General features: G+C 40.6%; 1 long non-coding RNA gene across 2 annotated transcripts; it reads right to left on the reverse strand.

The window, feature by feature from the left end:
- Positions 1–13,129: 13,129 nt before the first annotated feature.
- On the reverse strand, positions 13,130–16,294 carry LOC146649926 (uncharacterized). 2 transcript variants are annotated; one of them, XR_014908285.1, is made up of 5 exons: positions 15,918–16,294; positions 15,313–15,378; positions 14,812–14,962; positions 14,267–14,359; positions 13,130–13,972 (listed from the first exon to the last, which is right to left on the reverse strand). It is a non-coding gene; the product is annotated as an uncharacterized LOC146649926 (long non-coding RNA). The 2 variants fall into 2 exon arrangements; XR_014908284.1 differs by having other exon boundaries at positions 16,074–16,293.
- Positions 16,295–16,547: the final 253 nt, after the last annotated feature.

A 16,547-nucleotide genomic window follows, 5' to 3' on the forward strand; every position in this document is an offset into this window, starting at 1 on the left:
TTTGAGTTATCCATACAAGTCTTACCCCTTGATTTTTTTTAAATATGTAAAATGAGGTTAACGTATCTAAGGAATTGCTTGATGAGGATTGTGCATGTTTATGGTAAACCATTTATCTTGGGCCTTTTTGCTTAAAGAGGCAGAAAGTTCTGATGATGTCATGCCCTCACATCTTTTGTGCTGTGCACAGCAGACATGTCCCAACAGGCGACAAAGAGATGGCAGTTTTATTAAGCAAGCAAGCTACTTTCATATTCAAGCAAACCAGTAAACCAAATTTTAACCCACTTGTCAGCATATGATTGAGAGACTAAAGAAACCTCACGCCTGGAGGGCTTTAGCTGAACTTTCCTCTGTTCCTAGAACAAATTGATTGAACCACTGTTAGCTTTTCAGGACCAGGCAAATCACAGTTTAATTTAGATGCCCCCCTTTTAAGGTTTAATTATTGTTTAATTTTGCAAAATTTTAATGACTATATCACATTATGAACCGGGGAGTAAGATGGGATTTGGTGCAGTGCAGCGTGAGGAAAATCATATTAGGCGTCACATGATAACATGTTTTGTGAGTTCCAGTGTATTTTTCTTTGTTTGCAGGCTATGATTAGCTAAACTGTACTGCTACTCCGATACTGACTGCTTTCGGTGAGTGAATCAAATCACCATCATTACCTTAAACATAATTTGATGTCTGCTGTTCTTGACCACGAACATCAAAGCCTGATCAGATTTCACCATAACACAGCCTACCAGTTTATCCTGCACCGAACTATTCCAAACTCTTTAGTGCAGTATTTTCATGCAACCTTTGAATAACACAAAATTAGTATACTTCAACTAGTTTAGGAAGATGTTTCACAAAAAAACATTCTGTGTTGATCCAAGACCTGACTTTAAAACTATAAAGACGACAGATTTTAATTTCAAGTTTCCACCGTATCTTTATTTACATCTGTACGAGGTAGAGAAGGGATATGTTAAGGGTATGAGTGGTGTCATGAAATGTTTAAATAAGAATATCTATATCCAACCCACTTTAACCCCCGGTTACAAAAGAAAAAGGTTACATATGTGTTTGTGCTTCTGTGTTTCAATAAAGACACACTCCAGCAGTTGTTGTTGATCATTTTCATGACCTGGTTTACTTCGAAATGGCAGCTCTCGCACCCTCAGGCTCTAACAGGTGTCAAAGAGGAAGACAACAGGCCCTGGCAAGAAACAAGTCATACTACTGTTTATCTGACTTCGCTGCCTATGTGTCAAACACTGCTGTTGCTTTAAATTCTTCTCTGTCAGGGATGATGTTGTAATGTTTTGATATTTCTGCATCGGTGCCCCCTGGCCATGTTGAACATTGTGAACAATTTGGCTGAACTATATTATAAGAAAATCTTGTCTTATACATTAATATTAACATCCCAAATCACAAGCTGAAAAGGTCTAAATGTCGATGTGTTCGTGTAGATGTAAAGTTTGAATCCACATTAACTCTTTTCATGGTTTCATTGTTTCTATATTTCTGCCACAGGTTTTACATGTACAAAAGAAACTGACTAAAGTGAAAGTGACTACACTGATGAGACTGATAAAGATTTCATGAGTGAAGCTCAGCAAAAACAGCAGAAGTCACATAAACAACTGTAATCTGATAGCTCAGTGATGAATTACTGGCTGCTGAGCTCTCAGCTGTATGTGCTTTGTACTGAACTGAATGTTAAAGCTTGACATGAATGAAAACCTGTTGGGATTGTACTACACCTAACAAGGAGGTGCAAGAGCAGCTTGTTTTTAGGCTGTCTATATAATCTGGGGGCTATAAACGGTCTTTTTCAGACCACACACTGTATGTGTGGTCTGGAATCTCAGGGTCACCCATGGGGCATAAACTCAAAACTGCACTGAGTGAGTAACAATACATGAAATCCTGAGAAGTTTAACAAAATGGACCAATCACAGTTCAAATCGTTAATTACCCCTGAGCTCTTTCTGAGACTGCGTGTGTGAGAAAACAGCCTCAATCTGCTCCCACTGTGCTGTCCAGACAATCTCAGCCTAATCCTCGAAGTCCAGTCCAGGATTACGATGTCTGCTCCACCCACCATCTCTGCATTATCGAAAAAAAGACAGGATTATTGGAACTATAAAAATGAACACAGATTCCATGCATTAAACCTGTGTAAAACTCACTACGCATCTTATAGTTTTATTGGGCGGGGTGATTACACTTCTCATTTCCCTAGATTAGTAGCTGGTAGATTTTAGAAGATCAACTCCACACAACACAAACAAAGCATTAATGCTGATTTCCCCTTATATGGTTTGATGCAGATTTGTTTTGTTTGGTGCTTGGAAACATGTTGCCATAGTGACTGTGATACATATTTCTTGGTGGATGTGTTATGCCAGCTTGTGAATTCAAGCTCCAGCAGATGGTTTCGATCCAGTGCATGTTTTTTGAATGGCTGAAAACAAGTATGTGAATAAGGAAGAGAACACAGTTGCACCTGGAGACAATTCCCTGTGGGTGAAAGTTTTTCTGGGCATTTTCCTGCAAATATGTGTTTTGGAAGGAGGGTGGTGGACGTCAGTATATCTTATTGGTTCTGAATGAGGTGATCATAGAGCAGATGGTTTAGAGACTGTTTTGAAGCACTGGCAGCTCCAGTAGGACTTTTCATTGGACGTGGGAGCTTTCCACTGCTCTTATTTTTCTCCTCTCAGCCCAGCAAAAAAATGTGCTGAACCACTGATGTGGTTTTTGTACTAATGCATGCCTGCTTTTACCAGCTTTATTTCCCATTTCCATGCTTGAAGTGCTTGTGCAGACCATTTCTAAAAAGTGCTGCTGTTCAGTACATTTCCTGTAATATAAAAGACATTCTTGCTTAAAATTAATGAAAAGCTGATCGTGTTGTGCTACGTGATTTGGACTTGAACAAGAAGGGCTTTGATTATAGTGCCAATAAGCTGGAAACATAGACTGTACATCAAAGATGGACATGGCCAACATGCCATCAGCCATCACCTTTTGGGGCTTTTGAACCTTCAACTAAGCTAGCTTTATAACCATTTAATTAATTAATTAATTTATGTTTATTTCTTAGTCATTTTTGTCGAAAAGTGAACAGTAGGCTTGGTAGGAAGTAGCTGCATTCATAGACTGCATGTGACCATTCAAGCAGCTGTAAGCAGAAAGAAAGAGTGCTTAAATGTTGCTTGCCAGTAATTGTTTACAAGATATGTTGTAATAAAATGACCAAAGTCCAACAAACAAAACATAAAGCTAGAGCGACCATCCCCTTATGAACGTACTTCCAGACACAGCAAACACTAGCACATCTAATATGATTAAATCCATTTTCTTAGATGCTTTAAATGTACATTCAATGAAGTCATTGAACCACACAGTAAAACATAAAAAATTAGTGCTGTCAGCGTTAATATTGTTAAAATGACGTTAACGCCATAACCGCATTAATGCGGCAAATCTCAGTTAGTGAGTTAGAGCGGCATGCACGGCGTCAAAGCGTTAGCGCGATTAGCTCGTTAGAGCGGTTAGCTTGTTAACGCGTTAGTGCTGTCCAGCCCCACGCACGGGGCAATCCGCGCTAACTCGCTAACGGAGATTTGCCGTGTTAATGCGGTTATGGCATTAACTTCATTTTAACGAGGTTAACGCTGACAGCACTAAAAAATACAATATTTTGTTAGTATTTCATCTACTAGCATTTTCCATCTGTTACCTTTCTTTTGTGCCATTATCTCTGAGCACAGTGCTGTGTAGAATTAGATGATGAGCAGTTTTGTGTAAAGGTTCCTGACTTAAACTGTGATTTACATCCCTGGCTAAAAACTGAGTGGTCTGGACGCATTCCCCTGGTTGCTCAAATACTTTATTTTTCCTCTCTCTGACAATAAAAGGGCTTCCTGAAAATGGATGAATGAAATATGTGTGTGATGTAAACTGGATTAGTTTTGCACCATGACTGGCCACATTGACCCTGATGCTGGTGTTACTGAAAATGAATAAAAAATATGTGAGGTGGCATATACGTGTGTGTGTGTGTGTGTGCAAGTTTAGGAAGCCTGCCTACTTCTCCTCAGAGAAGGGAGCCTTGTTTACTAGATGGGTTCAGAGCAAATCTCAGCCAACTACAGTCAGAGTTAAAACTCTGGTGTGCCAAAAGTTGCTGTAATTTGTGAAATTGGCTGTGATCAAGTCTCATACACAAATACTTCTTCAAAGAGGCCAGAGATTTAAAGTGTTGTATTGGACTTTTGCAGCGGCGTTAACAAACACTGCTGGGAACACGTAGATTGGCGTCAGTTGCCTTAATTTATGTATACACTTAAGTTATTCCTCTCCTCAGTGCAGTGGAGGTTTGCTATCTGGGTGAATGCTGGTATATTTCATTGGTATTCTGCTTCCATAATAAGCCCCCTTTCGACTGATGGCATCTGAATATGTCGGCTTCATAGCCGCATGGACACCCTGGTCATTTTTATATAAAAATTGCACTTAAACCATATATTTGTGAGTTGCTCAGTTCCATAAAAGAGATCATTGATTTAACAAAAGACATGAGAAATGATCAGGGTAACAGTTTTCAGTCTCACTTTGACTTGTACTGGAGTCCTTCAACTGACTGTATTTTTTGAAGGGTAATGAGATAGAGGAAGATAGTTGCTTGCAGAACATCAATAATTATTATCACCCACAGTGAGACTGAGTTGACTGGGGTCTCACAGCAGATGACAGTGTACCGCCCATTTCATGCAAATGAGCTGTCACACAGAGTTTAAGCTACAGTTAAATAATTATTTGATCTGTTTACTAAAGTCTCCAAGAGTGCACTTCCCATAACATCATATTAGACATGGCCTCCTGACTTCAAAGCAACTACCAAAATGGAAAGGCCAAATTTAAGAACACGCACCCCATGCTACATAAATCTATCCATCATGCTCAGCTGATGTACTATCAGATCTTGCGTATTGTTAACATTATGCTAAATGTTCATGTACAGGTAAGCTATATCTCGACAAAACTGAATCAGTCTGACAGAATAACAGTAACAGTACATGTATGTGTATGACTCGCTGCCTGACAGCGCATGGTTTTAGCTTCGATTCCTGTGGAAAATGTGTGTTTTCAATCAAACTATAACTGAGCCAATGGGCAAGCAGCTTTTTCGCAGGGCGCTGTTTAATACTGGATAAATACTGATGATGAGCATCAGTGATTGTAACAATAGCAAATAGACCAGTTCACAGCGTCTAATGATGTAAACATAACGTATCCAGATACATAAGCACTTCAGGGTTATAGTACATTCCTGCATTCCTTCCTGGAATTACCTGCTAAATCAATTACCTGTTACTGTTTCCTATTATCCTGCATGCGTTTGTGTCTAGTTATACAGCCACACTTCTAAGAAAGTCAGTAGACTACATCATAAACAAAATAATGTGCCACAAAAAAAATCCTGTAAAATGTTCCACACATGTAGTGTAAATTTCAAGCCACACTTAAATATTTATGATACTCAACATACTTAAAATGTGGTAGTATTTTATTTTATATTCTACAGAACAATTATATTCTTACTGTCAGCCTGTGGCCTTGGTAAGAGTCCTTCACAAAGGCAACACGACGAGCATGACCACAATGAAGACCACGAGCTGAAATGCACTGGTCCAGCAAAAATATTGTTCTACATTAGTGTTATATAACAATAATGATTTATATGAAATTAGGCTTCAAGTTAAACTGACATGATAACACAATAATTGTGTAAATTCAATTATTTCTGACAACAAACTTGATCTTTTATGCTGATTTTTACATTTTTGAGTAAGACAGAATGCATTTTTCCATTACTGCAAATATCCAAGAGGTGCTGAAACATTTGCTGTGCCCAGTCCATCCGTTAGTATACTTATATCCACATTATGCACTTTACATGCCGCTGAATTTAGGCAGCAAAGTGTTGAAAGATGCGGTGAAAGAAAGGGAATAGCTTAATCTCTTAATCTTTGTCTATGCATACATGTTTGTGGATATCTCTGTCTGTTTTTTAATAGAAACAGAACCACAACATCAGGTCATCTGTGTTTTATGGTTCTGCAATATCCAGTGTATTCAAATTCTTTGTCATGTTTCTGAAGCGTAATCATGCTACCAGAAAATCAATAAAAGTTACCTTCAAAATGGATTATTTGCTTCATAAATGTGCCATGAAAATGTAACAAATATACAGACAAATTGTGAAAAATTGACTCAGAAAAGCTTGACAGTGTGTGCATATACAGGGGAAGATTGAAAACTGGAAGTTTAACCGTTATCTCTGGTTGCTTAGTGACTAACTCACCAAGTGAAAAACTCCTTTAGGGGCTATTTGCATATGCAAAGTGCAGAGATAGGGGAATAAAGGATCTCTGGGTCTTTGGGGAGGCGTGTCTTGTGTTTTCGGTTGTGTGAACAGGACTGACATGGATCACAGAATATGGTGCGGGTGCATCAGCAGGTCCTCCTGCCTTTTCAGCTAACTGCTATGTGTGGCGAGATAGCACATGAGTGTGTGCGTGCCACAATTTCCATGTTCATGAGATTTCACTGTGAATTGAAGTGTGTGTTTGTGCATAGATGGGTGTGTGCAGGTCTGTGAAGCAAGTAAATGTAGCAGAGCTAAGACTATTTTTTTAAAAATTGGTGATATATATATATATATATATAAAACACCCAGCACGCCCCTGCGGGCGGTTTATCCTTCAAGCTCGGGTCCTCTACCAGAGGCCTGGGAGCTTGAGGGTCCTGCGCAGTATCTTAGCTGTTCTCAGGACTGCGCTCTTCTGGACAGAGATCTCCGATGTTGTTCCCGGGATCTGCTGGAGCCACTCGCCTAGCTTGGGAGTCACCGCACCTAGTGCTCCGATTACCACGGGGACCACCGTTACCTTCACCCTCCACATCCTCTCGAGCTCTTCTCTGAGCCCTTGGTATTTCTCCAGCTTCTCGTGTTCCTTCTTCCTGATATTGCTGTCATTCGGAACCGCTACATCGATCACTACGGCCGTCTTCTTCTGTTTGTCTACCACCACTATGTCCGGTTGGTTAGCCACCACCATTTTGTCCGTCTGTATCTGGAAGTCCCACAGGATCTTAGCTCGGTCATTCTCCACCACCCTTGGGGGCATCTCCCATTTTGACCTCGGGACTTCCAGGTTATACTCGGCACAGATGTTCCTGTACACTATGCCGGCCACTTGGTTATGGCGTTCCATGTATGCCTTGCCTGCTAGCATCTTGCACCCTGCTGTTATGTGCTGGATTGTCTCTGGGGCATCTTTACACAGCCTGCACCTGGGGTCTTGCCTGGTGTGATAGACCCCAGCCTCTATGGATCTTGTGCTCAGAGCTTGTTCTTGTGCTGCCATGATTAGTGCTTCTGTGCTGTCTTTCAGTCCAGCTTTGTCCAGCCACTGGTAGGATTTCTGGATATCAGCCACCTCCTCTATCTGCCGGTGGTACATAACGTGCAGGGGCCTGTCCTTCCATGATGGTTCCTCGTCTCCCTCCTCTTTCTTGGGTTTCTGCTGCCTGAGGTATTCACTGAGCACTCGGTCATCTTCCCAATGTATTCTTGGATGTTCGTTGTCTCATCCTGGACTGTGGTGCTGACACTCACCAGTCCCCGGCCCCCTTCCTTCCGCTTAGCGTACAGCCTCAGGGTGCTGGATTTGGGGTGAAACCCTCCATGCATGGTAAGGAGCTTTCTTGTCTTTATGTCAGTGGCTTCTATCTCCTCCTTTGGCCAGCCTATTACCCCAGCAGGGTACCTGATCACGGGCAGGGCGTACGTGTTGATGGCCCGGATCTTGTTCTTACCATTCAGCTGTTAGTGTCGGTAATCGTGGTTGTAGGTATTGCCCGTAGTGCTGCATTAACATCATCTAGCAGACCTTCTGAGGGTACTTCACGTAATCTTGGTAACCGGCTACGGGGGATCCAGGTTTCAAGCTTGGCCATGATCCTATTTTTCAGGTCAGTTCCTCTCGCACTTAACGATCCTTCTCCTATCGCACTTGGGGCTATGTACCCAATCTCGGGTGATGATATCTCCCCCCTGACCTGGCGTCCTGACTCCTCCTTGCCGTAGCATTTGTGTTGTACCTCGTCAATCTCTAGCTGTGAGAGCAGTCCCTTCTTTCGAATGTTGGAACACTGAGCTACTAGTTGTTTCGCCGTCATTGTGGATGTTGGGTATCGAAGAATCCATAGGTCCCTCATCCTATTCATGTAGCCCCTTCCTCCGGGGTTACTTGCGTAGTAGCATTCCAACAACGCCCTGTTTTCGTCTCTTGCCCACCGATGCCTTCTTGTTCCAGTAGCCCACTTTTCGTCAGGGTGCCCTGGTTCCTCAACACCTGACGCGGACCTTGTTGATCCGGGCGACGTCCGAGCCGGCATGCCTTCATATTTATCTATATATATATATCATTTTTTGCTGTCCTGTACCACTGATAAATGCTTGTGTGGCACAACCAATAAATCAAATCAAATCAAATCAAATCAAATCAAATCACTTTTTATTGTCACATCACATGTGCAGGCACACTGGCACAGCACATGCGAGTGAAATTCTTGTGTGCGAGCCCCACAAGCAACAGAGATGTGCAAACACAACAACACAAACGAGCAAAATACAAGAATGGCCAACCTGAAACTAATAAATATATGTACAATATATAATAGTGTATGCATTTCTGGATGTGTATACTAAATATTTTCCTACGTGTGTGTGTGTGTGTGTGTGTGTGTGTGTGTGTGTGTGTGTGTGTGTGTATACACATTTTTACAAATTAAATAGTAAAAAAATAAAATAAAATAATAATAATAATAATAATAATAAAATATATAAAATATACAGAGTTGAATATGTGCAAAACAAGTGGCATTTATATACAGTGTGGAGTGCATAATGTTGAAGTTCCAGTAGTGAAGCTGAGGTGTCTATGACGTGTTCAGCAGTCTGATGGCCTGATGGAAAAAGCTGTCTCTCAGTCTGCTGGTACGGGACCGGATGCTGCAGAACCTCCTTCCTGATGGAAGCAGTCTGAACAGTTTATGGCTGGGGTGACTGGAGTCCTTGATGATCCTCCCCGCTTTCCTCAGGCACCGCTTCCTGTAGATGTCTTGGAGGGAGGGAAGCTCACCTCCAATTATCCGTTCAGAGCACCGCACTACTCGCTGGAGAGCTTTGCAGTTGTAGGCGGTGCTGTTGCCATACCAGGTGGTGATGCATCCAGTGAGGATGCTCTCAATGGCACAGTGATAGAAGGTCCTGAGGATGCGGGGGCTCATGCCGAATCTTTTCAGTCTCCTGAGAAAGAAGAGGCGCTGCTGGGCCTTCTTCACTGTTTTGTTTGTGTGTACTGACCACGTAAGATCCTCAGCCAGGTGTACGCCAAGGAACCGGAAGCTGCTCACTCTCTCCACAGCAGCGCCGTTGATGGTGATGGGGGTGTGTACTTCTCTGCACCTCCGGAAGTCCACTATCAACTCCTTTGTCTTTGCGACGTTGAGGGTGAGATGGTTGTCTTGACACCAGTGGGTCAGGGCGCTGACCTCCTCCCTGTAAGCCGTCTCATCACCGTTGGTGATAAGACCCACCACTGTAGTGTCGTCCGCAAACTTCACAATGATGTTGGAGCTGTTAGTGGCTGTGCAGTCGTAGGTGTAGAGTGAGTACAGGAGAGGGCTCAGTACACACCCCTGTGGAGCACCAGTGTTCAGTGTGATGGGGGACGAGGTGATGCTGCCCAGTCTGACCACCTGGCGTCTGTCAGACAGGAAGCTAAGGATCCAGCTGCAGAGGGAGCTGCTCAGTCCTAGATCCTGCAGTTTCCTGTCCAGCTTCGAGGGAACGATGGTATTGAATGCTGAGCTGTAATCTACAAACAGCATCCTCACATACGTGTCTCTCTTCTCCAGGTGTGACAGGGCAGTGTGTAGTGTCAGGGCTATGGCATCATCAGTGGACCTGTTGTGGCGGTATGCAAACTGTAGAGGGTCCAGTGAGTCGGGTAGTGCAGAGCAGATGAAGTCCCTGACCAGCTTCTCGAAGCATTTGCTTACAATGGGGGTCAGGGCTACAGGTCGCCAGTCGTTCAATGAGGAGATGGTGGAGGATTTGGGTACAGGGACGATGGTGGCCATTTTGAAGCAGGCTGGGACTACAGACAGAGAGAGGGAAAGGTTGAAGATGTGCGTGAACACTCCAGCCAGCTGAGCCGCGCATGACCTGAGGACGCGGCCGGGAATCCTGTCCGGACCAGTAGCTTTGCGTGCGTTCACCTTCCTGAAGCACTTCCGCACATCCTCCTCAGACACAGTGTGCGCACTGACGTCATCCGCGGTGCGCACACTGTCCGGTCTCATGGTGTTCGCTGTGTCGAATCTAGCGTAGAATACGTTTAGATCCTCACACAGAGAGGCCGTGGTCTGCGGTGTGCTGGTTTTCCCTCTAAAGTCTGTGATCGTGTTTAGTCCCTGCCACATACTCCGAGGGTTGTCAAACTGTTGTTCCACCCTGTCCCTGTACTCACGTTTGGCTGCTTTGATCGTCTTCCGGAGTTGGTAATGTACGTGTTTGTAGTCCGATGTGTTCGCGGAGGCAAAGGCGGTGTTCCGTGCCGCCAGTGCCGCGCGAACATCTCCGTTAATCCAGGGTTTTTGATTTGGGAAGGATTTGACTGTTCTGGATGGGACGACATCTTCCACGCATTTCCTGATAAATCCACAGACTGAGTCTGTGTATTCATCAATGTCTCTGGCGGCCACGTGAAACATTTCCCAGTCCGCGTGATAAGGTAAAGAACCCAGAACTAATGTTTTTGTTGAGCCTTTGAGCTGAACCCTAACCCTCTAGTTAGTTAGACGTATTGTCTCATCAATAGGTAGATGAAAGAAAAAAGCAGCTGTCATTTGAATAAACTGAAAATGTGATCACTTCAATTCAATTCATTTCCCCTTCATTCCCATAATTAAAAAAATGAATTTAGCCATCTATGACCCGTTTAAAGCCATCCATTCCCAGATTCTCCAAGCTCCTACTGAAGTTGGGTACGATCTAATCATGCACTCTGAGTAAAAGTCTACCATCACCTCACATACTTGCTAATGTGGACTTTTTATGTTTACACTTCTTAATCTAGCAGTATGGTATCATGGAGTGCTACCCTGCGCATTGAAAAATGGGAAATGCTGAAGAGGTACCCGGTGCTTTTAAATGTGACAGGAAAGTCTCCTCTCTAAGCTTCAGTATGTGAAGAGGTGGGAGTGACAGTATTTTTAAACGTAAGATTTGTTGCTGGCCTTTAGTTTAGACACAAAAGAGATACAATAGGGTGTTGCTGCAACAGGTCCACAGTTGTGCTACCTCCATTAACAACAGAAAAAAAAAAAAAGATGAAACAGAAAAAACAAGCTTGTTTTCTCTGCTTGCTGTATTCACAGTGGCCTCAGAGACATTCATTAAAGCATACAGTGGATTCAAGCACAACCAGAACACCCTGTCCTCATAGCTGGAACCTGTGTGTACATGTGTGCAGGGGTGTCTGTGTGTCAGAGTAACAAAAGAAAAAAAATAGAGCACAATAAAGAGCAGCCATCTGTAAAACATGGTGGAAGCTCTGTTATGCATTGAGGATCCATTTTAGCCAGTGGTGTTGGGGATCTTGTCAAAATTTACAGAATCATGAAGAAGTGAGGGGCGGTTTGAAGCTTTTGCACAGTACAGTACATTGAAAGCATGCTGCACACACAGATGACATTGGGCCCTCCTGTATAATCTAACCCTGACTGACTGAAAGCAAGGACAGCCTGTGTGTGTTCAAATATATCATTGGTCCTATCTTTTCTTCCCTGTTTGCTTTTTGTGCTACACTGTCCTTCATATTCTGAGTTGACAATGACTGAGTGATAGTACTGAACTATTGGAAAAACCAGTATGACCACAAGACAATGCATTTTACTTTAGTCCTCTTCACACTCAAAAAAATGAAACGTTGACTTTAATTAAAATTATTTTGTCAACAGGTTCCACGAAATTGAATTATGTTAGTTTAAAGCAAAAATCTTTAGTTCATCTAATTTAAAAAAACTACTTAAGATTAACAAGACATATTTAAGACTAACTAAATCAAGTTATGTTGTATGAACATAGATGATATATTTTCAGGTTAGATAGTTTAGATTAGTTACTTCAACACATTTCTTATTTGTGGCAGTAAAATGTTAAATTTAAGTTAGATTAATTCAAATATTATATTTTCAGCCACCTTGTGCTTTATTAATTAGTTTTACATAAATCTATTTTGTCAACAGGTTCCACACAAATGAATTAAGTACATCCAACTTATTTTTTAAAATGTATTTTATTGCCAACACATTCAGTGAGCATTTGTGTAAACCCAGTCCAAAATAAAACACAACAGCTCATTAGGGTTAGTAATTAACAGTATGTAGACAGATGCAACATCAAGACTTTAAATTAAATGTCTGTATCTACCAGAAATAGAAGAGAAAAAAAACGCATTGAAGATCACATAACACATTGATAAGATGACACTTGAGTTATGCACATGTGATGCTAGTAAGGTCTGTGAGTGTTTTTTTCTTTTAGTGTCTAAAATGGATAGCAAAGTTGCTATTTGCAATGATTGCTTAGGGTCAGTCCAGTAACACAATGCCAATGAAGTGCTTTCCTTTAACAATGCAAAGTGAAGTGTCCACCTCAACAGCCACAATTTAAAAAAAAAAAAATGTAACAACAACAACAACAACAACAACAACAACAACAATAATGATAATAATAATAATAATAATAATAATAATAAATAGTCCACTGATATTAGCAATCAAAGAAAATTACATCACCATCCCAAATAAAACTTTAACAAAACATGCCAACATTATGGTCTAACAATAAAACAGCTTGTCAGCGTTCAGTTTTTTTGCAACAGCACAGTAGTAACCATTTAACACTCGCCACTGTCAACATTTATTTTACCAGTGTTTGGGCAAAAAACTTCAGATGGAAACATTTTAACATGGAAACAATTGTTCGTCTTTAAAAGCCCACAAAATATACATTCATCCTGCATTCCCAACTTGGATGATCTGATATCCTCGTGTTGGTGTTGTTCCCAGACCATCATGAAAATGTTGTTCCAGGTTCAACATTGCAAGTGACCAATCACATTGTTGTGACGTTATTCTATTCCAAGCCATTCGTGCATTTATGAAATTCCAATGTTGCAAGGACAATATCAATTCTGCTTACTGTTTATTAAAGGGTTACGGTTAGGGTTAGGGTCAGTTGATCGGCGGACAGAGGCGGTTTCACGCAGCTTAAGTACAGTTTTTTGTTTTACGCCGGTTTTTCCCGAAGTCGCAAAAGTATGACGTCACAACATTCTGATTGGTCACTTGCAATGTTGATCCTGGAACAACATTTAGTATGATGATCTGGGAACAACACCAACACGAGGATATCAGATCAACCTCCTAACTTACCCTTATTTTTAGTATGTATTGCAATTACCTTTACAATGCACACAATGTAACACAAACTGAATATGAATATATTTCCACCTCATAACAATATGCCTTGAACGCTAATATACACACCACCCTTCAACATTTCTGGTGCAGTATCATCTCTCAATTAAATCCTTTAAATCTCAATGCTTTTGATTGTCTCTTAGCTTTCAGTCTTGAGGTTAACTGAGATTCAGTGCATATATCCCACCCATTAAGAGTGCACATGCAGAGGCCAGGTCTTCCAGGTCATGCAGGACACACTAGATGGTTATACCCACATCGGCTGGAGGAGTGCTGGCATCAGCTCTTTCGATGGTAAAGATAGCAAGGGTAATTTGTTCCAGCTCCCTCTGAACAGCTGTAGCTTAGACACAAAAACATAGAAAAATGGCATCCAGTTTTAAAAAAAGAAAGAAAAAGGGCCAAAGCTACCCTTTAATGACGTAAACACAATATTAGGAACATGCACCCCAGTGTGCCACTATTTTAGACTACAGATTCAACGATAAATATAAATAGTTTGGGTATACAAGAAGATTTCCCAAAACATTTAAACAGGTTCCATGCAAATTACAACAACAACATTACAACATGCAACAACATTAGTTATTCAAAATTTGGTTTAATACAGATAAAAAACTAAACTAAAATTACCAACCAATTATTCTTTGAAGAGGATGCTTGGGTCTTCATTCAGGTAAAAAGGTAGTGCCCTGAGGACACACTCCCTCCCCTTTTCAATGGTTTCCTTCTGTAGAGAGTGGCAGAGATACAGGAAGAGAAAACAGATATACTTTAGGATGACAGAAACTCACATTATACGCAAAATGAATGACATATCCACTGCACAGATAGACATGTACACAAGACCAACTAATCATCACATGGACATGAATAGTTAACCTGTTGGGCAGGGTTTCCACCACATTATATATGTCCATAATGGAGGTAAAGACAAACTAATACATCATCTTTTTTGCATTCAAAACATAACATAAAAACATTCACTTCTGGTTTAACCTAAATCAAGGGATCAGATTTTACATATGTTTAGGTAATTTAAATTTTCCAACGTTTTGAGTACCAAACTTTGTCTTGCTTAATATAAATGTAAGTGCACTGTGCAGCTACCATACACTAGCTGTTTAAATTTGAAAATGATCTTATTAGCCATAATATTTTGCTACCAACAGAATAACGCACCTGTGTGGCTGGGGCCAAAGTTTGTCTAATTTTCTTCCCTGCAACGCCTCCTTTTTTCTTGAAGACTTTTATGAGCTGGTCAGTGTATTGGTCAAGTTGTGTAAAAAGCCTTGGAACATGCAGTAGTAATCCTCACATATTCTGCTTCCACCTGAAAATATGTCAACAAACACAACATACTGTACTGTAAATATACATACTATATGTACACATATACAAACTAAAACTAATGTAGTAAGACCTCATTAAAGCTATAATTTTAACACAAACATTTACACAAAATGCTAATGGAGCCATTACAGCTTTTATTGTTATTTATCAAGTTCCAAAAAATATTGATCACAGCTGATCTGAAAAGAATTTCATGCCTCAGGCCCTTGAACTGCAACCTTTACCATGGTTCAGATGTGGAGAAGAAATAACAGGGGCATGGGATGGGTCACAAAAGAAAACTTAACTTATAAAACAGTTTTGTTTTTAAAAGTATAACAGTTCACATACCACATACAAGCTCAGCAATACCACATACACCACATCAGTATAGGAGGGAGCAGGTAAAGGCAGGATCTGAGATTTATAAAGAAAAAAAAAATTAATTCCTTAATTTCAAGAAGCAAATTATTGTTTGAATTACAACTAAATAAAATACTACTCAGAAGAAAAGCAAGAGATTGACACTGCCATGTGCTAACTTTCTATAGAAGCAATTATCACCAGGTCTGTCGACCTCCATTGTCTGTCCACTCATGTCTTGAATAATTTTATTAAAAAAATTAAGTGTGTACTTTCACAAACTGTAATTTATAACTACATTGATATGTATAACTCCGCTAGGAAACATGCTGTATTTACAGACCATTTTTACATAATACAGATTACTGATAGAGCAGAACAATGGTGTCACAGTGGCTTTCGCCCTTGACTTTTTGGATTTTAAATGTCACTTTATGCTATCCTTGCTATCCTATTCGATATTTCCGACTCTCGGATTACAGAAAAGGAATCCCAAGAAAGCAAATGGAAAAATAACCCCTTGAAAGAATAACCCCATGAACCCCTGTAGCTAATCCCTTAATAAAACAAAAAACAATAAAAATGTTTCTTACACAGTCCACAAAATAAGCATGTCCAGGACCCAGTAAAACTAATGTAAAACAAGCACACGCAAACGATATAACATGTCTTGTAAGACAAACGCAAAATATAACCATGCTGGACATATAGATACTACACAACATAGTCAAAGAAAAAAGTGGTCTTACCTCTCAAAGAAACAGCAGCTTGGCGCCAAAACAGCCTTTTTCAGTTAAATTTGAAGTCTTGTGCATGAGCAGGCACAAGCCGTGAAACCTTCTTGTTCTGCGCGGTTTCATTACAACTGTTTTTGCATTACTGCCACCTTGTGGATATACAAGGTATATCGATCCTAATTGACTTAACTTAAATGTTATGCGATCAAGTAACACATTAGTATTATGTACGTTGAATAATAGACACAATTACGTAGACTTGATTAGAAAAACATATGTTAACAAAAACATATATTTTAAGTAAAATGAAAATAAATAATTAATATACACTGAACAATCCACCTCATTCATTTTTTTGAGTGCAGATTTAGAGTTAATTAATTCGTAATGTGAGAAGAGCTTAAGCTGAATATGACTAGGGGTGCAACACTTCACCAAAACCAGGGGTCTGTTTGTACTTTGGTTTTCTTTAGAGGGGATGAATAA

This window comes from Rhamphochromis longiceps, linkage group LG17 (assembly GCF_057381845.1).
Source record: "Rhamphochromis longiceps isolate RC_006_pf linkage group LG17, R_longiceps_female_GT1.1, whole genome shotgun sequence".
Classification (NCBI taxonomy): Eukaryota; Metazoa; Chordata; class Actinopteri; order Cichliformes; family Cichlidae; genus Rhamphochromis; species Rhamphochromis longiceps.